The sequence below is a fragment of the Ranitomeya imitator genome, chromosome 10 (assembly GCF_032444005.1).
Source record: "Ranitomeya imitator isolate aRanImi1 chromosome 10, aRanImi1.pri, whole genome shotgun sequence".
Lineage (NCBI taxonomy): Eukaryota > Metazoa > Chordata > Amphibia > Anura > Dendrobatidae > Ranitomeya > Ranitomeya imitator.
Window position 1 is genome coordinate 38794565 of NC_091291.1, and position 23990 is coordinate 38818554.

The 23990-nt window shown below is 42.8% G+C and overlaps 1 protein-coding gene and 1 long non-coding RNA gene across 5 annotated transcripts in view; one reads left to right on the top strand and one right to left on the bottom strand.

Annotated features, from left to right (window-relative positions):
- Positions 1–5068: 5068 nt before the first annotated feature.
- Positions 5069–11056, bottom strand: LOC138651140 (uncharacterized). The gene is made up of 3 exons (XR_011315443.1): positions 10892–11056; positions 5734–5803; positions 5069–5654 (listed from the first exon to the last, which is right to left on the bottom strand). It is a non-coding gene; the product is annotated as an uncharacterized lncRNA (long non-coding RNA).
- Positions 11057–11058: 2 nt separating this feature from the next.
- The window catches only part of CDC42EP5 (CDC42 effector protein 5), a 53098-nt gene continuing 40166 nt past the window's right edge, over positions 11059–23990 (top strand). The window contains exons 1-2 of one of the 4 annotated variants that reach the window (XM_069741155.1): positions 11059–11191; positions 12343–12641. The gene's annotated coding sequence lies outside the window, so the exon portion shown is untranslated. The other 3 variants (XM_069741154.1, XM_069741156.1, XM_069741157.1) reach the window with 3 other exon arrangements.

Here is a 23990-nt window from a genome sequence, read left to right on the forward strand (position 1 = left end):
GGGACAGGTTTTCTTTTTCCACTCTGCTCCTATGTCCCAAAGCTAAGCCCCCTGGAAAATAAATATGAAAAATGTCTCTTAAAATAAGTGGGCGTGTACCACAGATCTTATCTTTTTCTCCTCTGATGCAGCCTGGCCAATCAAAGACAGCCGCGCCCACAGAGAGGTTCTAGGGTACACGCCCAGTTCGTTAGCGGAAATAGTTGCACCTGTATTACAGGAGGGCATAACTTTAAAACAATGGGGTACAGAAAAAAAACTGTTAGATGATCTGTGGAACATCAGGAATTGGAAGAATCGGGCCGACTATGCAAATCATCACAGCGTGATCAGATTTTCTCAAATGAGGATAAGATGAAAAAAATAATTCTTGATCTTTTCCATTCTGTCATCCGATGTCATCTGTGTGCAGTATGATATTTTCCAAGGAATCATTGACTTGCATGGCCCAGTGCGATCTGAATAGCTTGGACATGTGCACGGCCCCATAGAATAACATTGGTCCGAGTGTGATCTGCTATTTTTTCGGATCACAATTGGACCAAAAATATGGTCATGTTCAAGAGCCCTCGGGGTATGTGCACAAGCTGCGGATTACTCTGCGGATTTTTCCTGACTGATTTTGTTAAATCCGCAGGTAAACTGCACTACAGAATTCCTGCGGAGTTACAGCAATTTTTTTGCACATTTTGTGCGGATTTCACCTGCGGTTTTACACCAACGAATTCCTATTATGGAGCAGGTGTAAACCGCTGCGGAATCCGCACAAAGAATTGACATGCTGCGGAATAAACAACTCTACGTTTCCACGCGTTTTTTTTCCGCAGCATGTGCACTTCGGATTTTGTTTTCCACAGGTTTACATTGTACTGTAAACTCATGGAAAACTGCTGCGAATCCGCAGAGGCCAATCCGCTGCGGATCGGCAGCAAAATCCGCAACGTGTGCGCATACCCTTACACAAACGTATCGGTGTCACTAAATCAATCAAGAGCATTTTTGGATAGAAGTCAAGATCATTTCACAGCGATGAATCGCCATTTCATGGTGACTGATTGGAGACCTGTCTTACGATAATCGTGAAATAAATGGTTTTAAGAACACTCGTTCATGATTATCTTTCAGTATAAATGCATCTTAAGGAGTGGTATAATCCACTAAGTACAAGGTGATATAAGCTATATATATAAAGCTATAAAAAAAGATTAAAACATATTAGCTGAAGTGAGGAACTGGAGATGATCGCAAATCCAAATTTTGCTTACCACCACCACAAGCTCTCCACCAGCAGAATTGTTTGGTTCCAACCATGAGAAAGGCCCCCAAACACAATAGACTAAAGTTGGCCCAACCAGCTGATATTGGCCAACAATATTAAGGTACCTTTACCATCGCTGCGATGCTGCAGCGATACCGACAACGATGTTGATCGCTGCAGCGTCGCTGTTTGGTCGCTGGAGAGCTGTCACACAGACAGCTCTCCAGCGACCAACGATGCCGGTAACCAGGGTAAACATCGGGTTACTAAGCGCAGGGCCGCGCTTAGTAACCCGATGTTTACCCTGGTTACCATCGTAAAAGTAAAAAAAACAAACACTACATACTTACATTCCGGTGTCTGTCCCCGGCGCTGTGCTTCTCTGCACTGACTGTGAGCACAGCGGCCGGAAAGCAGAGCGGTGACGTCACCGCTGTGCTTTCCGGCTGGCCGGCGAACACAGCCAGTGCAGGAAAGCACAGCGCCGGGGACAGACAGCGGAAGGTAAGTATGTAGTGTTTGTTTTTTTTACGTTTACGCTGGTAACCAGGGTAAACATCGGGTTACTAAGCGCGGCCCTGCGCTTAGTAACCCGATGTTTACCCTGGTTACCAGTGAAGACATCGCTGAATCGGCGTCACACACGCCGATTCAGCGATGTCTGCAGGGAGTCCAGCGACGAAATAAAGTTCTGGACTTTCTGCAGCGACCAACGACATCACAGCAGGATCCTGATCGCTGCTGCCTGTCAAACTGAACGATATCGCTAGCCAGGACGCTGCAACGTCACGGATCGCTAGCGATATCGTTCAGTGTGAAGGTACCTTAAGGTGTATGAGGTCCTCCTGACTTTCCCCGATAGATGATGTCAGGAGAAATAATGGTCAGGCAGTTTGAATTTTAATGCCGACTCTTTTGTTCCCCTGAGAGATAAGCTGATGCCCAAGGTGTCTGGCAGTGGCTTTCCCACTCTCCCTAATGAAAAAACATGGACGCCCAGCTGGGCCAAACGTTCATGTGTACGGATGATTCGGTAAAATTAGCTAATGGCTCAACAAGCGTGTGGTCACCAGTTATCAAATGTGTATAGCCAGTAGAGTCTGTGTGAATTGATTCGTAGGACTCGCTTGACCAGCCAGTGCAATAATCTATGGCTGTCGGATGAGAACCGCTTCATACTTCCCAACATCCGAGGTTCTTCTTTTGACTAGACAGCTGGGCAATGTGAAGCACTAGTGATGTCTCGACAGGCTGGCTAATCAAAATAAGAGCCGTGGATGGCGGGAGGTAGGAGGTGGTTCTCAGAGCTCGCATCTGATGGCCACAGAATACTGAAGTGGCCATTGGACCAAGTCCTATGAATCGACTGACACCAAGTCTATTGGTCTACATCACGTTAAAGTTTCATATATACGGATTTACCAATATGAGATTGGATATTGGAGACCCATTTCTATGGATTGCTTTCTTTCACCTTTGTATGGTGGAGAACACATTTTTCAAGTGTGATATGCTTGGGGCTAATTTGAGAAATAATCTATTTGTTGATGAGGAGTTAAAATTCTTCAAGATTCTCAGGTTGCCTTAATCCTAAAAATTCCAGCTGTGCCAACCCAATCTCTTCTCCCGGCCCCAACTACGTGATATCCCTACTTATGTGCCCCCATCAGGAATCACTCAGATGTCCAGGAGTCCCTTATCCTTGTATTCTCCTTATCTGGGTTTTTCATGTCCTGTTGACACCTCATGTCTGATCTAATTTTTGGATCAAACTCATCCAATCAAGTGAGAGGGTCCATATGAGAGGGAACCAATCTATGTCTATCGTTATTTGCCCTTCAGCCAAACTCTTTCACAGTAATAATCAAATTGATCTTTATATGTGTTTTGAACATCATTACATGGAAACTGTATCTCCTTGAGCTTGGAAATAGGGTAAAGTTAAATGATTAGATTACGAAAACTATTCATCGGCATTCTTTAACCCCATGGTTACTCACAGTTTGAAGTATTCTCATAATTAGCAGGTTATGAATGAATGTGCATAGACAATAAAATGTTCAGACCAATTACATAAAGCAATTAACAATTATACTTTGTCATCATAGTTTCTTCCAGGAATTATAGAATTCTGATTTGAGAAGGCCACATAAATAAAAAGTTGTGCACCACACATTTTGAGCTAAGTCCGACATTTCATTTTGAGAACATTAATAAAAGTGTGAACTCTGCATTTTCCTTGTTTTAGGTGTTTTTTACGTTTTTTACGTTTTCCAACTTTTTCTAAGTATAGCACAAAAAGTTGTAAACTTCCGTCAGTATAGGAGTAGACAGAGGTTTGCTATGCTAAGATATATAAAATATATCAAACACCGTGTGACCCTTTGACAAATTCGGTGCAAATAACCACAACAATGTCGTGAGTAAAATTGACTTAAAAATTCCATTCATGATAAATTCCTCCCTATAGTCTCCAAGTTATGGCAAAGCTCCAACCATGAACATTAGACAGCTGTTGGCCGATTCAACAGATCATCTCTCTTGCTGAGTGCTCCTGTGGTCTCCAAGAGTCGGTATAGACTTCGATGGTGGTGGCTTATCTAAAGGTGAACACAAGAATCGGCAGTCCAAAACAGGACACGCCGGAGCCTTAGCTCTCCGAAAATCATTTGTTAGGGCACAGTCTGGTTACACAACACACATTAGAATGTCATCTGACTCTGCCGATATCGGTGAGTTCCACTAACGTCAATCCATTGAGTTTGAAGGCCTTAAGTTTACATTATCTCCACTCAAAAAAAATACTGAGAAAAGAGGGAAAATCAAAAAAGTCGTAACTAGGTAAAATTATTGGTAGGATAATTAACACATGCCAAAAGAAGAGGGTTCATTGCTAAATTTTATAGAATGGTTATGGTTACACATAGAAAGAGGAAATTTAGGCATTAGATCAAAATGGAGTAGTAGAGAGGGAGCATTAAACTGAAATAGTGCGTTGTCCAAGCTTATGATATCAGTGAACTATCAATATATAATTGTTTGGGGTCCGACACCACACATTTCCACCTATCAGTCCTTCTCAGTTCCGTTGGCCAGATGTAACATGGAGCCAGAGTTCCTTTCACTGTATAGCGGCCATTGTCGAGAATTGCGACTCAACTACTAATTGAGTTTTATATAGTCAGTACAAGGCAACCATGGGGTAATACTGCGCCACCATATGACAAAACTGTGCCATGATCTATTAGATTTACAGATATACTTTTACCAAGAAGCATGTGGTGGGACAAAGAGACAATAGTGAAGTTGAGATGTCTCCATGCACATTAGCTGGTTGGTCCTGCCAAACATGAGGTGGTTTTCCAATGTGGGGTCACCTTAGTAAAGCAGACATAGCATTAATTACTGTCATTAAAGCTGAAGTACCCCAAGATCTAACCTTCAAAAGGGCAGGACATGTTTATTATACAAACCTCAATATATGCACCAAAATACAAAAGATCGTAGTGTTGAATGGCTCAAAAAATGTCAAGGAATAAAATCATAGTGTCATAAAAAACTCAACTATTGTAAAAAATAAAATAAAAAAACAGGATCGTATACAGTTAAGGTAATGTAGAAATAATAAAAGCTTGCAATCCCCGGAATGCCCGGAGGCAAAAAGAAAAAAATTCCTGTGGTCAAAATTGGCTTCATCCTTCAGGGGCTAATAAAGAAAGACAAAACGTACAAAAACATGATATTCTTCAGGCATGAACTACATACACCGTAACATTTTGGGCGGACATATTTTTATTTTAGACACTCTTGGGTAGCATAATAGATAGCACATGGTTCAGGCAGCAAGTATCTCTCATCAGGTTCCGAAATTCATGTGGGTGCCCAATTCCTAAAAATCTATTCAAGGATTTTGCTTTGGTTTTCAACCTATAGTGACAATCCACATGGGGGTAACTGTATTTTTTTTACATGTGGAGACACAATGCTGTTATCCATAAAAGTCGTAGGAGAATTTTCGGGAATATTGGCCAACGGGTTGTCCTCTTCTGCAACACTATTAATATGGTTTCATGTACCGTAGTGAAGTATTGGCTTCACTTGATTCCAGATACTCACAGAGAAGGAGAGTGCATGCATAATATTCAAATTAATTAATACATTAATTATAGACAGGAAGGCAGAGTCAGAGACAGTTTTGGGTGGAGTCGGAGTCAGTAGAAATGTACCGATGCCAATTCCGGAGTCGGACTGTCCAACATGGCAGACGTCACAGCCAGGGTCAGATTTGGAAGCTTGACTGACCGACTCCTTTTTTTTTGTAGCTTTCATCTAAATTCCAGTGACTCCAGACATCAATTCATGGTTAATCTCCTCCCGGAATTGTATGTGTAAATGCCTAAAACAAATACTCTTTACTGGTAAGAGTAGAAAGGTGTTGGTATTAAAAATCCCACATAGTGAAATGAAAGCATTACCTTAATTATCAAACACACACAGACTTGTGTACTTCTCTGTGGGGGGTGACTGCCCAGGAGCCATTTCAATCTGCAATTAAATAAGTGGAGATTAGAAGAACATAGGAGGTCTTCAAAAGAGAGCAGTTGGGTGGACCTGATTTATCTAGATCAGCCGTCACAAGTCTGAAGTTAGTTATGTCAATTGTCCTATTCATAAGGATGTCCTTGTACATAATTAATGCATTGGTCTTCAAAGTAGTACACTTCCTACCATAAAATGTGTACAATTGTGTGCTGAATAGGGGGAGAGGGACTTTGTGGTGATACATGACCAATCCAGGGACATGTCAGTGCAAGATTAAGTTTTCACTTTTGGAATCACATGATTGATTCAAGGTCTCCATGCACACTAGAATAAAGTTGGTCAAATTCATCAATATTCGGGGGGGCGGTGAGAAGTCAGCGGACAGTCTAATGTGTATTTTGGGCCTCTCAACTCTTGATGATATTGGAGAAGAGAAGGAATTGAATTTCATTGGTCTACAAGCCACTGCCAGATGAGTACCTGGCTGAAGACCCACGCACATATGAGGGAACATGCAAAATCCATGTAGGTGAAGGCCTAGATTGGATTCCAACCTAAAACCCTATACTAGTTCTACACACTGAGCCAGGATATTACCCATAGCAAAGCCACGTTACATGTCTGTCTTCGAACCAGGTTTTGCTCCCCTCACTCTGGTCCAGTGAACTCTGTTGTGCTCTACTTTAAGCTTTGCAGATGGCCGCCGTGATTCCATGAGGTCATCTGCCTGGGCCTATGTAACGCTTTCTTACCAAGACCCACACACTAGTCTTAGTATTAAGATTTTAGTGTTTTGTTGTGCTCGCTGTCTGCAGGATCTCTGCTACTTGTTCCTGATCTCCTGTCCTCCTGCAGCTTCCAGGACATCTCTTGTCCACCTGCGGCTTCCAGTATTTTTGGTATGTGTTCCAGGTCTCCTGTCTGCCTGCAGCTTCTAAGACCTATGCTACCTGTCTGTGGTCTCCGGGACCTCTACTACCTGTCTGTGGTCGTCAGGACCTCTGCTATCTATCTACACCTAGCAGGACCTCTGCCAGCTGTCTGCAGTCTCAAGGACCTCTCCTACTTGCCTGCAGCCTCCTGGACTTCTGCTACCCGTTTTTCACCAGGTCTCAACTACCTGCCGAGTAAGTTTAGTAAAGTTACTTTTACACTGGCCAACCCGCTTCCATTGAACGACTGCCAATTGGCTACATAAAAGCTGACCGGTCATCGTTTAACATCACATTTAGATGGGTCAACAGCAGTTTTAGTTAATATGATCATCCTGTGCACATGGACTATCATTGTTCTCGGCAGCACATGTCGCCGCTGCCGCTGAAACAAATCTATCATGGGAGAGTAGGGAGGGCTCTTTGATGGTTGTGTATGAGGGACCATAGTGTTATATCCTGACAACTTTCAGGCCATCTAACATTTGCCCAACTCATCCTATTATGATCCATGTCTACATAATAAAAACAAGTCTCCTCTTCTTATACAAAGCTGCCTATTCACTGGTGCAAACGAAAAGTCCACACTTATTACCAATCCCTAGAAGGATGACTGGGAGCCTATATTTAATGACACATTGGTTTTTATTACCAATGAAACAAACCGATCCATAAAACTAAATTATAAACTATGAAGTATGGTCTTGTGCAGTGAATGGCGGCATTGTGCATTAATCATGTCAATAAAAAAACAGCAATTCTTACATGAAGTCACAAGTTTAGAGATGGCACAACGGCAGTCAGAGACCTTATCTGTGTTAATGGGGTTGTCCAGTGGATAAAAATTATTTTGCAATGGGAATCTATCACCAGGGTTTTGCCAATTAATATAAGAGATCGAGACCTTGATTCCAGTGATGTGCCACATACTGGACTGCTTGCTGTACTTTTAAAAAATCACAGTTTTATCAGCAGGAGATTATCACTAGTGGACTACTTGTCCTGATGCCAGGAAGTCTAACCACATCCCCATAAATGATTGGTAACTTTCTGCCTATGCATAGTGTTCACAGAAAGCTGCCAGTCAGTGGCAGCCCAGTAAGTGACACATCACTAGAATCAGAGTTTTTGCTGCTTTGAGATTGGGTAGCAAAAACCGGTTGACAGATTTATTTTTAAAGGTTCAGACTAATGTAAAAAACAAAGTTGAAAGAGGCAATTTTCATATTCACTGTTTCCTTTGCTGCTTTCTACAACACTGGAAAAGTCTGTAAATACCCATTCAGCCAATCACTGGCAAAGGCAGGTTATTACTGCATCCAGTGATTGGCTAAACTGATATTTGTGTCAAGACAAGACACGTGGAGATTGAAAAAGGAGCTACGTGGGATCGGTAAGTCCAAAAATTACTTTTCCTAAATCAAGTCTCAACTAATTTGATTTGCCTGGACAAGTCCCTGGCACTTAAAGAGGACCTATCGAAAGTGGTAAGTTTTTGCTCTTTGCTCCCCTGAGTATTTTGTTCTTTAATTTTCTTAAATCCTCCATACGGCTCCAGAGATATGGACCTTTTATTTAGTGCTCATTTTTTTTTAGTGTTCCGAGGGGGCGTGGTCCACAGGTTAATTATGCAGAGCAGTCTAAAGACACGACCCAGAGGATCCTGTGAGCCACACTTCCTAGGTAAAAACCAGAAAAATTTATACTAAATAAAAAGGCCTATATCTCAGGAACCGTATGGCGGATTTTAGAAAAACAAAATGCAAAATACTCAGGGGAACAGCGAGAATAAGCATCAAATTTGACCTTGTAACAAGTACTCTTTATTTATACCTGTAATCATGTATTTTTATAATGTCACTTTGAGGGCCTGTCTTAGGCTGGACAGTGCCCCGTACAAGATTTTCTATCGAGCCCTCCGCCCTTATGATTACCATATTGTAATCAGATAATAGACTCATACAATCCCCATATAGAGCCAAACTGCTGACAAAATAACATCATGGAATGAATCAATTACAAAATGATCTTGGTGCAGCCTTGGTTCCCAGGCCAGCGATACCCACTTCAATGGTGGCAGGTGATGTGTCCTATGTGACTACATACCCAGGTTATTAACATGATCAGAGCGTGTTTGTATGATATTAATTAACCGCTTGTATGAAAGATAAAATACCGCAAATAGTAAGACATGAATATTCTTAAGAAGAGGAGAAATATCCTTAGCCCATTGACGGCAAAACTCTTCAGGCAATGCTGCAAACCCAAGAATTTACCACTGGAATCTGAATTCGGCTCTCCAGTAAATCTGTCAGTCTCGCGGCTATATTTCATTCCGTCGGTTATGTGCAGCATTTTACTTGCGGGAATTCTCCAAGATTTATCTCCCAATATTCTTTTATTGCTTATTATAAGGTCTATGATTTTGGCCAAAGACTGGAGCTTCTTGCCGATGATCACCCCCGATTTCCGCGCAACCTTCCAACTGTCTCATGTCTTTGGTGATCGTCCTGACGGGAGGTTTTTTTTTATTTAAAAATTATTTTACCCCATCAACTAGCCTTATGTAAAAGTAATAAAATTATTAGCGCTTGCTGTCCCCTACCCTACAGCTGGCAGCAGTGATGTCACCACTACAGTGTATGTGACCGCTGCAGCCAACCACTGTAAACAGGGGTAATGTCGATGTCGACCACACAAGCTGCTGAGCCCAGTGATTGGCTGCAGTAGTCATGTGCACTGTGGTGAGAGGTGATAGGGAGAGGTGGCGGTGGAGAAGGGAACGTTAAATGAGATTTCCAGTTTCCGTTCTCGGAAGAGTGATCGCTCCTGTGTATGTGAGAGCTGGACGAGATAGCTGCCAGTCAAACAATCGGCCAAGAGCTATCTAAAGTGTAAGGAGGGCTTTAGATGTCTTAAAAGGGGTTATCTAGGACTTTAATTTTTACTATGGGCTTAAAAACTAACAGGCAGGTAGTTGCTAACTTGACCGCTCCTGCCGGCGATTCAGCTGCTCAAGTCAACAGATCAGCTCTTGCTGTTCCGCTCTTAATGGGGTGTGTCATGCTGATTGATAGCCTGCTCCTGGCCATTAGGCAGTGTGGAGTCGATTGTCAATCAGCATGACGTCATCTGTCCAACAGGGTAGAGCAGAAGACAAGCCGCTGCTCTTTCAACATGACGCTATCGGAAGCTGCTGAATCGCTGGCAAGAGCGTTCTGTGAGCACTCTGTGCCAGCAGAGATCAGAAAGGTGGGTAGCAACTACCTGATTGTTAGTCTTTAGGCCCATAGTAAGAAAACAATTGTCTTGGATAAACTCTTTAAATGTGGTTATTATTATTATTATTATTTATTTATAATAAATGGTTGCATTGGTTGTGTCTGTACTATATCCACATTTCCTGGGCCTTCTGATGTTGTACTGGACTTAGATCATCATAGGGTCCTACGGCCAGTTAAGTGTCATCCTAGTAGGTCAAATAACTGCACTCCTAAAATAGACTGCGCTCTGAAAAAAAAAATTGGTTACTGCGAAATCAGATGGGTGCAAGAAAAAAAAAAAATCGCATCTCGTACGAAAAATTATTACGGCATACGATTTTTACATGGTCCTGAGTTAAAAAAAACAAACAAATTGCACACGGATGACACGTGAGGGAAAATTGTCCCACTTTTCAGATTATACGGTCACTCAGATCATCTTGCATGAATGAATCGCAGCGGAGAAGACGAAGAACTTAATTTCTCCATTTCCTCAGTTTTCTGGGTCAGCGGATGTCGGACTGCACTCGGATGACATCCGAGTGCAGTCTGCTGTTTCACACGCACCCATAGACTTGAATGGGTGCACGTGATCCACGCTGCGATTGCTTTCTCATGCCGAATCGGTGACACCATAACCACATTTGCATCATTCCTGTTGTGTTTTGCGGTGCAGTCTCTGCACTCCATACAAGGGACTGCCTTGGCTCCTTTCTCCACAACCTCAAGGCAGGAATCACAAATGCAGATCTCTCAATCTGGAAGAAATTACACTAGAAACAGTTTCAGGAAATTCCAACAATGGGTCTAACAGGGGGCGAGCAAGACATTTAGGAATTTCTATCATTTCCTCTATTATTTTACTATGTGAATTTACACACATTTTTTAAACTTACACATCACAATGGGCACAAGTCTCTTGTATAGGGGTACAGCCAGCTGATTGTTCAGGGGTCTTATTTCATGCAGGACCCACAGTGCAGAAAAGTTGGACAACTTTTGGGACGTGTGACGTCACCCCCGCCTCTTTAACGCTTTCCTGTGCTTTCTGCAGGAAGGAGGTGGAGAAAGAGGAGGGATTTTTTTTTCTCTTTCTGGCTGTGGATTGCATTATCCTTCCACAAGTCCTGGGTGACACAGTCTCAGAGGTGCAGGCAGGAATACACAGCAGAATGGACTCTGATCCCTACTGAAAGGCAGGTAGGGCCAAGTGCCAGTCATAGAAAGGGTTAAAAGGGTGCAAAGAGCTTCATACACCCAGTGGATTTGTTTTCAGTTAAGTTCATTTTTTTTGTTTATTTTTCTAGGTACTTTTTATATTTTCCTATGTATTTATTTATTGCTTTTTGTATTTAGTCCTGTCGGCAAATGTATCCTTTCTCCTCTATATTATTAGATTTTTAACTATTCAATTTTTTTGGTTTTTTTTTTTTTTAATAGAGACCTGTTCGGAAGTGAAAATTATTATTATTTTCTTTAGTATTTATTATTTTTGCAACTTTTTTGCAGATCTGTTATAAAAAAATATATCTTTTTTCCCCCCTTTGGTATATCATTATTTAATTTTAATTTTTTTGCTTCTTTTTGTGTACTGCTGTTAGGAAACTTATGTTTACTGTCATTAATTTTTTTTTTTTATTAAGTTTATTGTGTTTGCTACTTTTACACAGATTTATTAGGAAATGCATCTTTTATATATATATATATATATATATATATATATATATATATATATATATATATATGTACATATATATATATATATATATATAATATAATTTTTTTTTTTTTTTAATTTTGCCACCTTTTCATGTAGTAGAGTTAATATAGTATTTATCATGTATTCCATGATGTTTTACATGTGAAAAGGGGCATACAGTTAGGAAACGTATTCTCTTTAAAATATATATATATTAGTATTTTTGATACTTTTATGTACCACTTTTAGAAAATGTGTCCTTTTTTCCCCTTAGTATATCATTATTTAATTTTCTAATTATTTCTTTTTACTACTTTTTATGTTAGAACATTTGTTTATTCTTTAGTATTTTAATTCTTGGTTCATTGTTTTTTGCTACTTTTGTGTACGCCTATACTTTTTTAATATAAAATGGCATGCTCTTTTAGAATCAGTATCTTATTAATTTTATTTCCAAAGTCTTAATTTACTTTTCCTCGTTCCGTTTCAGTGTTTTATTGTTATATGTTTTTATTTTACTTTGTAACCTTCCAAATCATTGTTTTCTGGGGGGTTTTTTACGCTTTTTTTTTTATTATTCTTTATGCAGTAGCTCCTATGGACTGTGTGTTTTCTGATTAAGATTTCTGAGATTGCATTGTCTTGTAGGACATGTAAAGAGTTCTCCTTGAAGCCCCCGCCCAGAGTGCTGTACACCAAGATCAGGAAGAAGTAGAAGAGGGATCTACTAGGCGCCTTTGCTGGCTGACATACAACACCCTATGTAAAGGACACTGCTTGTGGATAAACTCTTGTTCCCTGAAAAGCCCCTCCTAGGAGTGCACAGACCAGGACTGGAATCCCACTCAAGAGATCTACTGTTTGATCCTTGGATTACAAAATAAAGATCAAGGAAGATTAAAAGAGAAAATATCACCCTGCAACATTGTAACATTCACCTAGGAAAGGTGAGTTGGATTTTCAGACTCTTCGTTATAATGTTGCATGCACATAGTATAGGTATGGCGGTGGCGTGGATAACAGCCCCCCTCTAAACCGCGCACCCTGGGGACGATGGGGTTAAAATTCAAGATCCTGCGGATGGTAACATTTTAGAATGTTCTTTTAACTCTTTCCCTTCCTATTCGGGCGAACGGAACACGTTTTTTGTTTCTAAATCATTTCACGTACACCGGTTTGGGATCTAAGAGGGACTTTTTGGGTACATTGATGTCATTTCTAAATCCTTCGTAGAAAAAAAAAGTCCCTTGTATGAAGACCCCTTTTTTTTTTTTTTTTTTTATAAATGGGTCTAATTTGTTGGATCATAGTAACATAGTAACATAGTTAGTAAGGCCGAAAAAAGACATTTGTCCATCCAGTTCAGCCTATATTCCATCATAATAAATACCCAGATCTACGTCCTTCTACAGAACCTAATAATTGATAGTAACATAGTTAGTAAGGATCACTCTGGTTGCAACCAGGGGGTGGGGGGCTTCCTGAGATCTGGAGCCTAGTTGGGGCCCAGCAACAGGGGGGCCAGACTGGGAGATCATTAACACAGGAAGTGAGTGGTGACGCCTGGTGCTGGGAATTGCTGGTGTTAACTGGGGGGGGGGGGGTGAAGCATGTAATGGTATCAGCATCAATGTGCATCTGGGGTATGTTCACAGAGTGTCTCTTTTTTCGTACTTAAAAAAAAAAATCAGATTTCTCTAATATGTTGCAATTGTTGCACTTTTTATGAGGTTTTGATGCTTTTTTTTTTTATTCCTGTGTCATCGTTTGTTAAGCATTTTATACCCCTCGAGGCTACGTTCCCACCATGAGCTTTTGATGATGCAGTAAAAAAAATGGGGAACGCAGCCTTATCTAATGAGAAAAAAAAAGCATGTAACGTACTCTGCGTTCTTCCCACCAACACTAGCACGCCATGTCTAACCATACCATGAGTGTCCCTTTTAGGCCACGTTCCCACTCCTATGAGCTTTTGGTGATTTTTTTGATATTGCAGATCTTCTAAATGGGTTACTTTGCATTTTTTTAAAAAAAATATACAACGTAAAAAACTCATCGTGGGAACATAGCCTTAAACAAGCCATGCGCTGGTTTTTGGCTTTTTTTGGGGATGTGTGGGGGGGGGTCACTAATAATTTCCATTGCGTGCATTGTATTTTGGGGACTTTTTGCAGTCTGTGTTTGTGTGTGATTTTCTAACTAGCAATCTAGTGACCAGCCATTTAAGCTGTAATAATTGTAGAGCGGATTCAGCCGTGAGTCTGAGCGTTCTCTACGTGAGTTTAACAATGTGCGTATTTTTCGTTTTGGACTGATTGTTTGCAGCAGGTCTTTATGACCAGACTAGGACAAGCCATCATTTGCATTGATATCATCCGTCCCCATGGATACCTGTGATTGTTGTCTGTAAACAAAGATTATCAGATCTTGGAGTCCAATTTCTGAAAAATCCCTGCACCGTCTGCCTGCTACCTTTTAACCATTGTCTATGCTGATCCATAGGAATTGGTGTCCTCTGGGATTGTCTTGTCTGCTCTACCAGTCATCAAGTAGATGAAACCTTTTCTGAAAAACTTTGAATCCTGCCCTTGAGATGTCACAATCTGACTGCAGCCTTGAGATTCCTTTCCATTGACTCTTTGAAATGGAGATTTATTCAGTGGCTGGATGAATAAGCATATGTATTCCCAGCAGCACACAATAAAACCGCACCAAGAGCTTTGTCAGCTTTTTAAAGGATGTGTTTCCAGTGTAAAACAGCTTGGCAGGTGCTGCAGTCAAAGCCTCAGACCAATAATGGAGAGTTTCGGAAAGTTATTGAGTCGTCTTCTCCTGTCAAGTTGGTAAAAATTCCATTCAACGCTATGACAGGCCTCCTGCACACGGTGGAGATGTAGGCTCTCCGTCCCATTCACCACTAGCATGGGTCGTAGGCACTACATCCCATTCACCACTAGGATGGGTCGTAGGCTCTCCATCCCATTCACCACTAGCATGGGTCGTAGGCACTACATCCCATTCACCACTAGCATGGGTCGTAGGCTCTCCATCCCATTCACCACTAGGATGGGTCGTAGGCACTACATCCCATTCACCACTAGCATGGGTCGTAGGCACTACATCCCATTCACCACTAGGATGGGTCGTAGGCACTACATCCCATTCACCACTAGCATGGGTCGTAGGCTCTCCATCCCATTCACCACTAGCATGGGTCGTAGGCTCTCCATCCCATTCACCACTAGCATGGGTCGTAGGCTCTCCATCCCATTCACCACTAGCATGGGTCGTAGGCTCTCCATCCCATTCACCACTAGCATGGGTCGTAGGCACTACATCCCATTCACCACTAGCATGGGTCGTAGGCTCTCCATCCCATTCACCACTAGCATGGGTCGTAGGCACTACATCCCATTCACCACTAGCATGGGTCGTAGGCACTACATCCCATTCACCACTAGGATGGGTCGTAGGCTCTCCATCCCATTCACCACTAGGATGGGTCGTAGGCTCTCCATCCCATTCACCACTAGCATGGGTCGTAGGCACTACATCCCATTCACCACTAGCATGGGTCGTAGGCACTACATCCCATTCACCACTAGCATGGGTCGTAGGCACTACATCCCATTCACCACTAGCATGGGTCGTAGGCACTACATCCCATTCACCACTAGGATGGGTCGTAGGCACTACATCCCATTCACCACTAGGATGGGTCGTAGGCACTACATCCCATTCACCACTAGCATGGGTTGTAGGCACTACATCCCATTCACCACTAGCATGGGTCGTAGGCACTACATCCCATTCACCACTAGGATGGGTCGTAGGCACTACATCCCATTCACCACTAGGATGGGTCGTAGGCTCTCCATCCCATTCACCACTAGCATGGGTCGTAGGCACTACATCCCATTCACCACTAGCATGGGTCGTAGGCACTACATCCCATTCACCACTAGGATGGGTCTTAGGCACTCCGTCCTATTCACCACTAGGATGGGTCTTAGGCACTCCGTCTTATTCACCACTAGGATGAGTCTTGGACATATGGAAGAGATGTATTCTCTCCATCCCATTCACTACTAGGATGGGTCTTAGTCACATGGTGAAGATGTATTCTCTCCATCCCATTCACTACTAGGATGAGTCTTAGGCACATGGCGGAGTTACAGGCTCTCCATCCCATTCACCACTAGGATCGGTTTTAGGCACTCTGTCCTATTTGACATTAGGATGGGCCTTTGGCGCTCGTAAGAGATGTAGGATCTCTATCCCATTCAGCACTAGGATGGCCCTTAGGCACATGGCAGATTTATAGGCACTCCGTCCCATTCACCACTAGGATGGGTCTCAGGCTCATGGAGGAGATGAAGACAGTCTGTTCCATTCAGCACTAGGATGAGTCTTAGGCACATGGCAGAGTTATAGGCTCTCCATCCCATTCACCACTAGGATAGGTTCTAGGCACTCTGTCCTATTTGATATTAGGATGGGCCTTAGGAGCATGGAAGAGATGTAGGCTCTCTGTCCCATTCAGCAATAGGATAGCAGATTTATTGGCACTCCATCCTATTTGACACTAGGATGGGTCTTTGGCACATGGTGTAGATGTAGGCACTCTGTCCCATTCACCAATAGGATGGGTCTAAAGGTACCGTCACACTCAGCGACGCTGCAGCCATATAGACAATGAGCCGATCACTGCAGCGTCGCTGTTTAGGTCGCTGTAGAGACGTCAAACACAGCAACACCAGAACGATGCAGGAGCGATCCAGAGACGTAACGGCGACTCACTTATCGTTCTCGCTGGTTGTTAGCTCCATGTAAAAACACTGCTGGCATCGTTGCTTTTGCTGTCAAACATAACGATACACGCCAACCTGACGACAAAATAAAGTTCCGGACTTCTAGCTCCGACCAGCGATATCACAGCGGGATCCAGATCGCTGCTGCGTGTCAAACACAACGAGATCGCTATCCAGGACGCTGCAACATCACAGATCGTTGTCATTCTCGTTGTAAAGTTGCTAAGTGTGAAGGTACCTAGGCTCATGGAAGAGATGAAGGCACTCTGTCCCATTCAGCACAAGGATGAGTCTTGGGCACATGGCGGAGTTATAGGCTCACCATCCCATTCACCACTAGGATCGGTTTTAGGCACTCTGTCCTATTTGACATTAGGATGGGCCTTAGGCGCATGGGAGAGATGTAGGCTTTCTGTCCCATTCAGCACTAGGATAGCCCTTAGGCACATGGCAGATTTGTTGGCACTCCATCCTATTTGACACTAGGATGGGTCTTTGGCACATGGTGTAGATGTAGGCACTATGTCCCATTCACCACTAGGATGGGTCTCAGGCTCATGGAGGAGATGAAGGCACTCTGTCCCATTCAGCACAAGGATGAGTCTTGGGCACATGGCGGAGTTATAGGCTCTCCATCCCATTCACCACTAGGATCGGTTTTAGGCACTCTGTCCTATTTGACATTAGGATAGGCCTTTGGCGCTAGTAAGGGATGTAGGCTCTCTGTCCCATTCAGCACTAGGATGGCCCTTAGGCACATGGCAGATTTATAGGCACTCCGTCCCATTCACCACTAAGATGGGTCTCAGGCTCATGGAGGAGATGAAGACAGTCTGTTCCATTCAGCACTAGGATGAGTCTTAGGCACATGGCGGAGTTACAGGCTCTCCATCCCATTCACCACTAGGATAGGTTCTAGGCACTCTGTCCTATTTGACATTAGGATGGGCCCTAGGCGCATGGAAGAGATGTAGGCTTTCTGTCCCATTCAGCACTAGGGTGGGCCTTAGGTACATAACAGATATGTAGGCAATCCATGTGCCACCACTAACTGTACATATTCTTCTCTAGACCAAACACTTTGAAGAATGTACTTTCATAACTTGCCAGGATTGAAAGAATAAGTTTATATTGAAGAACAGTAATGCAACATAGACTTCTGATGTCACATTATGGCAGTATCATTACACAGTAATGCGTGTGGTCCTCAATGGAGTTGTCCTGTAAACAAAATGTTACTACCTGTCCACATGATGGATGATAACAGTATGATTGCTGAGACCCCTTTCTCTCCAGACTCCCGCCCCCCCCCCCCCCCCGATTTTTGAGAACATGGATCCAATTTCCCGTGTGCTTGACGAGCTTGAGCATGAGCGACCAATGCTCCTATAGACCGTGAATAGAGCAGAGGTCACACATGGTCACGAATGCTTCATTCACTCAGATGACTTTGGGACCATACTTCTTATGATCTTCGGAAGTCTCATGGTTTCCCCCTGGTAATCATATATTTATTATATACCTTGTAGATAAGAGATTAGTTTTTCACTTTTTTTTTTTTACAGGTGAACGTTTGACCCCAGAGCTTTTTTGAGGTTGTTAAGTGTTACATAAATGTGATCTTGACAAATGACAAGCTCCACAAAGGCAGGGTCCTAATCTCGGTGCAATTATTTACTTTAGCATTTTTCACAAGATATCTTGAACGCTTACCCTTCACACTAACGTTGCATAAACTCGCAAGAACAAAATTGTTTTCTGGATCATATTTTGAGAAATAAAAAATGTTGCTTTGCTGTGTGACCATTTGAAGTAAACATGTTCTTTCTAGATTATTAAAACCTAGATGTAGACATGGAGGCTGATTTCCTGAGGATCCAACAATAATCTCATAGTCATGGATAAACCGAGACTAATGATCCATTAGAAGGAAACTTACTTTAAAGATAAGCGGCTCCAGAGTTGTCTTCAAAACATTTTTCTTCCCAAAAGAGACATCTGTTCATTTTAGGTATACAGAATATTAATGGGGTTATCCCAAATACTGTCCCCTGAGAAGGTCATCTTAGGTATTTAGAACTTGGAAAAACCTATTATAAGCTTTAAATAACTTAAGATAATGACGTTGGATGAACTCGGGTCATCAGCGTTCCGAATGATGGAGAGCGAGAAACAGAAAAAACCACTGCGCATGCGCTGGTTCTCTTCTCGAGCTGACTTCAATGGGTTGCTCCACTACTTTTCATTTTGGTAGCCTATGCTAAAGATGGGTTATCAATATCGGATGAGTGGTGGTTCAACACTCTGTACCAGGAGCATAATAGGTACAGGGGTTGCAATCTTTTCCAAGTTCTGGAGCCTAAGCGGCCCCAGAACTCCTTTAGGCCCATATGAAAAGACCATTACTATTGAAGATTTGTAATAATTAGGGGCCTTGATGAAGCTTCTACATTAGGGTCCACAAGCTTCAAGTTACGCCACTGCCTTATGCCCACTTGATCAATTGTTCTTGGTGTCGGTAGTGGTGGGATGTTAGCAGTTGCAGAGCTAACGAGTACAGCTCCGTCATCTGTACCCAGCAGCGGGCACTACACAGGAGATGGAGCTGTACTTGTTAGCTCTGCATCTGCTAACATCCGGCCACTACCAGCATGGAGAACAACTAACTGATCAGAGGGGTTACTGGATGTCTGACTCCCACCAATCTGATATTGATAGGTCATCATAAAAAGGTAGTGGAGCAACCTCTTTACGATAACACCATGGCTAAAGCTTTCAATCAAGAGAACAGGGACTGTCTTTGCAGTAATTCTACTGGACACATCAAAGGTCCTGATTTGACCAATGGACACATTATCGCTAAATAGAAAATCTTAGTTTAAGGGGTAAATCGTGGTGATGGGTTCTAGAGGTCACGAGTGCAGTTCTAAATCCATTCACTGTACTGGACACTCTCTAGGGTGAGCAGATGTGTTCCACCACTCCAGATGGCCAACGTGTGGCAGAACAAAAGTGTAGGTATGCTTTAAAGTGCTTTCACAAGGTGAAGCTCTTGTGGGCCATTTCCTTTGCTTTAGATTAAAGAAGCTGCTTGCACACGTCAGGCCAGTGGCTCAACAATAATACTGGTCCAAACCGTCAATCATCAGGCATTCACAAGCCGGGAGGCATTGAGAGGTGTGATCCTGAAAAATTGAGATGAGAAAAACCCTTTAATAGGTTTAATTCATGGATAGGTTAGGTTTGCAAATCACGGGCACTTAGATCTGTCCAAGAGGGTATTCTTGAGTGGAGGACTAGTCTCTATGAAGTTAATATGACCTTCTAGGCAAATGGAAGGAGGTTGTAGCATAAGATGACCCTTCAGCTGCTATGAGTCTTGATTTGAGTGGGTTATTACCTACATTGAACTCATTCAACCTTGCAAACAAAAGCGATGAAGCTAGGGTCATGATGCCTTTCTGTCTTACAATGGAGGTAAAGAGCGGAGAGCAAGAACCAGGCCCTCCTATCTAAGATTTAGGGGTGAGTAGCCGTGTGAACCAACACAAGAAGAAAGACCCAAGATTGACTCAGATGGTGCAGGTCACCAGTTTACCAAGAGGATCAATGGTCACAACTTATTACAGGTTCATTACGAGCCTTTATGAATCTGTAGAACCGCCCTTGTATACAAGCTCATATCTGCATTCATGTGACCTGGACGCGATCCAAGAGTTGGTTCTAACTAAATGATATGGATTCTTTCCTCCTCGTCTTGTACACGTTCTAGCTGGGATTACATCAATCATTTCCAGCCATGCGTGTCAGATCTATAGGTGCACTGCTGTCGTATTTTCCATCCTTTTATAAACTTTTCCCATCGTTAAGTTCGCTGTCGGCGTGTATCCTATAAACATATCTGTTGTGAGTTATTGCTCGCAGGATGTGCCGTCTGCTAAGAGTCCCATGAAGGCAGATTGTATGGGACTTTAAGGCGGGGGGGATGGTTTTTCTTAAATGTCATAGTGAAATTTCTGCCATCTGGTGAGTAACGTTTCATTTGCACCAGAACAGGAGACCGAAAGCCATTGTTTATCGTTATTATTCTGCCACTTGGAGTAATCGAATGAATGCCGATCTCTATCCATAGGAACCGGTGGAGCAGAGGGAGTGATCAACATTCTGTAGGGATGGATTATTTGTAGCTTTATTTTGGATGTGATTTAATGCCCCATGATCCATTTTAGATGGGTGGATTTCATCGCCCCATGATCTATTTTAGATGGGTGGATTTCATCGCCCCATGATCCATTTTAGATGGGTGGATTTCATCGCCCGATTATCCATTTTAGATGGGCGGATTTCATCGCCCCATGATCCATTTTAGATGGGCGGATTTTATCGCCCCATGATCTATTTTAGATGGGTGGGTTTCATCGCCCCATGATCCATTTTAGATGGGCGGATTTCATCGTGTTTACGATCACCAAATGACTACATGCAAGTGGATTGTCGCCTGTTTGGACAAGCCAATGGGAAATGATGAGTTTTGTCGGTAGGTTCACACCACCGATTTCTCTACATCCGAGAAAAACGGTCTGATTTTTCAGATCAGAATGGTATCAGTTTTTCTCGGACGTGTAGACAAAAAAGTTTCAATCTTCTGTGAAAATCGAACTTCACTCATTTGTCATCCAAGTATCATCCGATTTATTTTCACCGACGCATGGTCTTTTATTTTCGATTTTGAGCAGACACTTGTATCAATATCGGACATGTCTCCGATTTTTATTTTTTCCCACCAAGCACATGTTCCAAGAAAATAATCAGCCTATGGGTTACGCACGTCAATCATACAGTAGCTAGGGGTGCTCTCCGTGAAGACCACAAATGGCACTTGTACAAGAAAAAACAGAAAAAACGGTCTTGTGCACCAGATCTTAATGCAATCATTTTGTTCCATTGTGTAATCGGCAGCTCGTTCCCGTTTTGAACAGGTTGATGTGCTGCCGATTATCAACATTATCTTGGTATAACAGATCTAGTGACCCCCAAGAATAAGCATTTTTGCTCATTTATCGAGTGCCAGTAAGTTCACACTAGCCAATAATCGAGAATAGGCGTTCCTACAAACGCTCATTCTTGCATTATTAGTTGGCCATGAGGGGTTGCCTCTTCATTTATGTTCACATACCCTACTGTAGGTAGAGGCTACCCCTTTTATAAGGCTCATTTACGTGGCCTTACTATGGCTTCATGCAACATCAAAGTTGTAGGTAACAACCTCCAAGATTTTCTCTGCCAGATGTTATAGAATGGTCCTTCATTACCTTTCTTTCCTCCTTTAAGATGCCCCAACATATTTGCCATAAGATGAGCAGTAGTTATGAATGAGTGCCTCGGATAAGGTGCCGAAGATGTTGGAGTCAGGGCTGTGGAGTCGGAGTCATGGAAATAGAGGAGTTGTAGGTTTGGCTTACCGACTCCACAACCCTGGTTGGAGTCCCAGTAGACCTACTTGGTCTGTGTAAATATGCTTAAAAACCATAGTTATCGGCAGCACATCAGCCCGTGTAAACAAACAGTGTGCTGCCGATAACATGATGCTGTAGTGGGGACATAACTGACAATTGTTCAGATTCCATCAATATTGGTCTGCCTGTGTAAACAGGCCAGTAAATGAGCGCCGATGTACTGTTGGTAGGCGCTCGTTATGGGGCATTGATGGCCTGAAATCGGCACAATTGCTCTTGTAATCCAAATATTGAGTCGAGAGGAATGCTTATTGGCATGCTCTGTTAGATGCCATTCTTGGTGTTGTCTCCAGAATTAAAGCTTCATTTAGGTAATATGCAGTATATGCAAAATGTCATTATTTTTTTGGTTTTTGGATGGAAGAAAATTGCTGATTCTCAAGTTAATCTTGATGTTTGTGCTATTTATTTCTCAATACTAGGAATACCTGCCCTCGTCTCCCACACGTGAAGACTTCTTTTGATCTCTAGTCTCATGCTATGCGACTTTCCATCTTCTGGTTGCTTTTTTACCAGGCTGATCCTTTTAATCCAAATTCTTCCAGCACTATAGGTGCAGGAACTTTCTTTCATTCTCTTCCCCAATATCTCCTGCCATTGCACTGAACTGAAAATCTGCCTTTCTGTTATATCTGTATGCACTGTGGACAGATAAGAAAAGAAACAAAGACCCACCTGCACTTCTGTAATCTGTCTTGACATGTTGAATAAAGGTACCTTCACACATAACGATATTGTTAACGATATCGTTGCTTTTGGTGACGTTGCAACGATATCGTTAAGGAAATCGCTATGTGTGACAGCGACCAACGATCAGGCCCCTGCTGGGAGATCGTTGGTCGCTGAGGAAAGTCCAGCACTTTATTTCGTCGCTGGACTCCCTGCTGACATCGCTGGATCGGCGTGTGTGACACCGATCCAGCGATGTCTTCACTGGTAACCAGGGTAAACATTGGGTAACTAAGCGCAGGGCCGCGCTTAGTAACCCAATGTTTACCCTGGTTACCAGCGTAAAAGTAAAAAAAAACAAACAGTACATACTTACCTACCGCTGTCTGTCCCCGGCGCTGTGCTTCTCTGCACTCCTCCTGTACTGGCTGTGAGCGTCGGTCAGCCGGAAAGCAGAGCGGTGACGTCACCGCTCTGCTTTCCGGCCGCTGTGCTCACAGCCAGTACAGGAGGAGTGCAGAGAAGCACAGCGCCGGGGACAGACAGCGGTAGGTAAGTATGTACTGTTTGTTTTTTTTTTACTTTTAGGATGGTAACCAGGGTAAACATCGGGTTACTAAGCGCGGCCCTGCGCTTAGTTACCCGATGTTTACCCTGGTTACCGGCATCGTTGGTCGCTGGAGAGCTGTCTGTGTGACAGCTCTCCAGCGACCAAACAGCGACGCTGCAGCGATCCGGATCGTTGTCGGTATCGCTGCAGCGTCGCTTAATGTGAAGGGGCCTTAACACTTAACAGGCAGTAAGCAGCAGGTTAAAGAGAATCTATCAGCAGGGTGATGTAGGGACAAAGACACTGATTTCATCAATGTGTTATTTAGTTTACAGTTTTGATAAAATCACTGTTTTTCTCTGCAGTTCTCTGAATGCTAAGCTCTGTGTAACCCAACCCACATCACTGATTGGCTGATTTCTGTGTACATTGGCAGAAAGCTGCCAATCAGTGGTGGGGGCGTGGTTGGACCAGGAGGCACAAGACACCTAGTCCTGTAGTGGTAATCTCCTGCTGATAAAACACTGATTTTATTGAAATGGCAACACATGACCTAGTCAGTGACACACAGCGGAAATTGGGGTGCACTCAGATTTTACATAGTAAAACATACACTGAATGTGCATCTCAGGCTGGATCCACATGGGACAAAATAAAGGTTCGGATTTTTCAGCGCAGTATAGCAGCAGGCATGGCAATGAGTGTTTAAGAAAGCTGCAAAATTTCTATACATGGAAATGACCCTGGTGC